The 3,968-nt window shown below is 47.0% G+C and overlaps 1 long non-coding RNA gene across 1 annotated transcript; it reads right to left on the bottom strand.

Moving 5' to 3' along the window:
- Nucleotides 1-2,251: 2,251 nt before the first annotated feature.
- Nucleotides 2,252-3,098, bottom strand: LOC138919919 (uncharacterized). The gene is made up of 2 exons (XR_011430495.1): nucleotides 2,875-3,098; nucleotides 2,252-2,422 (listed from the first exon to the last, which is right to left on the bottom strand). It is a non-coding gene; the product is annotated as an uncharacterized lncRNA (long non-coding RNA).
- Nucleotides 3,099-3,968: the final 870 nt, after the last annotated feature.

Raw genomic sequence — 3,968 nt, 5'->3', positions numbered from 1 at the left:
ATGGACGTATCACATTTTATTTATCCATTATCAGTTGATGGAAATTGGGATTTTTTGATTTCTGCTTATGGCTATTAAAAATAATGCTGCTGTGAATCTCTGTACGAGTGGTGTGAAGTGGTATCTCATTTCCATTCCCCTAGTGATTAAAAATGTTGAATATCTTTTCATGCTCTTATTGGCTATTTCTGTATCTTCTTTAAAGAAATATGCTTAGATCCTTTACAATTTTTAAATTATTTTACTTAAAATTGTTGACTTGTAAAAGTTTTATTACATTCTAGATACATTTCCCTTATTGGGCATGTGATTTGCAAACATTTTCTCCCATAGGGGGAGTTGTCTGTTCACTTTCTTTTTTTTTTTTTTTTTTTCTGGTGGGGAAATTGGCCCTGGGCTAACATCTCTTGCCAATCTTCCTCTTTTTGCTTGAGGGAGAGTGCCCCTTAGCTAACATCTGTGCCCATCTTCCTCTGTTTTGTATATGGGATGCTGCCACAGCATGATTTGATGAGTGATGTAAATGTAGGTCTGAACCCAGGATCCAAACCTGCAAGCCCCGGGCCAGCAAAGCAGATCGCTCCGAACTCAACCACTGCACCACTGGGCTGGCCCCTGATCACTTTCTGGATGATGTTCTTTGAAGTTTTAAGTTGATGAAATCCAGTTCATCTATTTTTACTTCTTTTTTTCTCCCCAGAGCCGCAGTAAATAGTTGTATATCCTAGTTGGACGTCACTCTAGTTCTTCTACGTGGGATGATGTCACAGCATGGCTGGATGAGCAGTGTGTAGGTCTGCATCCAGGATCTGAACCAGCAAACCCTGGTGTGCTAAAGCAGAGCACATGAACTTAACCTCTTGGTCACGGGGCCAGCCCCTATTTTTACTTTTTTCTCTTGTGCTTTTGATGTCATCTAAGAAACAGTTGCCTAACTCTAGGTCACGAAGATTTATTCCTAGTTTTCTTTAAGAATTTTGTACTTTTAGGTTTTACATTTAGTTCTGTGATGCATTTTGAGGTAATTTTTAATATGGTGAGAGGAAACAGTCCAACTTCATTGTTTTGCATGTGAATATTCAGTTCCAGTACCATTTCTTGAAAATACTCTTCTTTGAAATGTCTTGGCTCCTTTGTCAAAGTCAATTGTAGGGCCGACCGGGTTGCATAGTGGTTAAGTTCATGCACTCTGCTTCAGCAGCCCAGGGTTTGCAGGTTTGGATCCTGGGTGCAGGCACGCACACCATTCATCAAGCCATGCTGTGGGAGCGTGCCACATATCAAATAGAGGAAGACTGGGGCCGGCCTGGTGGCGCAGCTGTTAAGTTCACATGCTCCGCTTCGGCAGTCCGGGGTTCATCAGTTCAGATCCCAGGGTCAGACCTATGCACCACTTATCAAGTCATGCTGTGGCAGACGTTCCACATATAAAATAGAGGGAGAGGGGAACAGATGTTAAAGATTGGTGGCAGTTGTTATCTCAAGGCTAATCTTCCTCAAAAAAAAAAAAAAGAGAGCAAGATTGGCACAGATGTTAGCTCAGGGCCAATCTTCCTCACCAAAAAAAAAAAAAAAAAAAGTAGTCACTTGATCATACATGTGAGGATATACTTCTGGAATCTCAATACTATTCAATTGATATACATGTCAGTCCTTATGCCAGCACTCCAGTGTCCTAATTATTGTAGCTTTGTAGTGTGTCTTGAAATTGGGACATTTAAGTTCAAGCTTACTTGGGGTTTGTCCAGGGTTGCCTGAGACCAGGGCCTGCTTGCCTTTTCTGGAGTGCTGGTCCCAGGACTGATGGAAGCCCTTGGCTGGGTGCTGGGTGTCTGAGTCCAGTCCAGACCATGTCTGTAACCTGAAGAGGGGCCTTGTGCTGGGGTCTTCCCTACACAGAGGAAACATGGTGAGGAGAATACAACCAATGAGGTTGCAATGTCTCTTATTTCCCATGAGAACCTGAGTGTCCTCTGGTCTCTAGAAGAGACAGAGTCTCCAACAACTGGGCATATGGCTGTGGCCACAGCAGCACTAGTCCCTGATGTCACAGAGCTTTACGTCCAGTAGAAACAGCAGACTGGTCCCCAGACAGTGACAACGAGATTGAGCAGTGCAGAGGCAGCTAGATTTTAGGATTTTTGTTGTTGGTGGTGGTGGTTCTGGGTGCCTAGCAACCCCTGCTGGATGCAGGACCGCCCCTCAGCAGGAATTTATATGGATATCAGGAGGAATGACACACGGGCACTAATGAACATGAAATAAAGTTTAATAAAGTTTGTTACACACGCAGGAGACAATAGGATTTCCCAAGAAGAAGGCTATTTCACCCAGAGTGAAGTAAGAGGAAAGCAGGGTCGCTGCTTGGCTATTCTTTTGGCTCGGGGTTGGGACAGGGCTTGTTTCGCAGGCTTTGAACTTCCTGTAGGGGTAAAGGCAGGGAGCCCAAAGACTTTCTTAAGAGCTAGCCCAGACGTGAGGCTGAGGGAGGGCATGAGGGTTAAAGGCTGTCTGACATCCAGGGGGTGTTTTCCCTCTGATTACAGAGAGCTGAATGGGGCTATCTGTAAAGGGCTTTATTGACTCCTTAAGAAGGTGTCAGAGGCAGGATTTGAACTCAAGTCTGTCTGACCCCAAGGCCTCAATGCTGTTGAGATAGTGGCTCTCAGTGCCCACACATCTCAGGACTGGCCACTGCGCTCCCACCAGCACAGCCTCTGACCCCATTGCCCTGTCCTGATCTCCCTCCACTTTCCTGCCCCAGGGCCTGATTCAGCCACCCTGAAAGACCAGGCTGCAGGCTCCAGCTGAGCTTCTCCCTCCCCAGAGACACCAACCCCAACCTGCCCTGGGGAACACGCTCTTCTCTCTCACCCTGGCTCCAGGCTCGACCTCACCCTCTTCATGGCGGACAACCAGGCAGGGTGCCAAGCCTGCTTCAACCTCCCCAGGAAACACCTGGAACCAAGGAAATGACCGCTGGACCTCTGCTGATTGATATGATGGGTAGTTTAAGTCAGCGGCTCTTAGGAAAGGAGCAGGTGAGCCTGTGGCTAGAACAGTCTCCATTCTTCCGCTTACTGTTCGGCTTCCACTCACTAGGAAGAACTGATGTTACATCGTTATGTGGCTTGCACACAGTCCAAAAGAAAGTTTCATTAAACAGTAATTGACAAGACTCTGTGTAATGTACACTATTCTATTTTCTAATCTTTTTTTCCTTTCAGATTTTGAAAACATGGCAGTTATGAATGACTCAATTGTTTTTACAACCAACTGGAGAACTGGAAGCCACTGCTCTAGCCTGCAGCTGTAGAGACAGGAGGCTAAAAGATCAGGGAGATCTCTGGTGCTAGTAGGGGCGTGTGCTGCCCCCACTCCCCACTGAGAGAACTCAGACATTTAGGACTCTGGTAATTGCACAATTATTTCTGCTACAGTAGCCTCCTCCCTGGTCTCCTGCCTCCTGTATCAACCCTCCAGTCCACCCTCCTCACAGCAGACAGACATGAGGATGTTCCACAAATCTGACCACTTGCAACTCCTGTTTGTGACCCCTCCGTGGCTCCCAGTGCACTGAGGATAAACTCCAAAGTCCTCACAGAGGCCCACAAGGTGACTGGCCCTGCGCCCTGGCTGCCCCCTCTCCCTGCCCACCCTCTGCCCTCCCTATGCTCAGCCTCACTGAAATAGTCACAGTTCTCTCCCATTCTTAACATCTCAGCTCACAAGTCCCTTCCTCCAGCTAGACACTCCTGACCCCTGTGTATCCTGTCCAGCCCTGCTCAGTCTAGGTCATCATTGTCTGGGATGATCTGTATCCTCCACTGGTCTGTAAGACTCAGAAGGACAGGGCCTGGGACTAAGTCATCACGCATCCCCAGCATCATCTAGCATAGGGCTGAGCACAGAACAGGTGCTAAGGGAGTGTTAAATGAATGAATTGATGAATGGAGGGATGGATAGGT

The sequence above is a fragment of the Equus caballus genome, chromosome 21, assembly GCF_041296265.1.
Source record: "Equus caballus isolate H_3958 breed thoroughbred chromosome 21, TB-T2T, whole genome shotgun sequence".
NCBI classification, from domain to species: Eukaryota; Metazoa; Chordata; class Mammalia; order Perissodactyla; family Equidae; genus Equus; species Equus caballus.
This window is presented reverse-complemented; position numbering and strand designations above follow the sequence as displayed.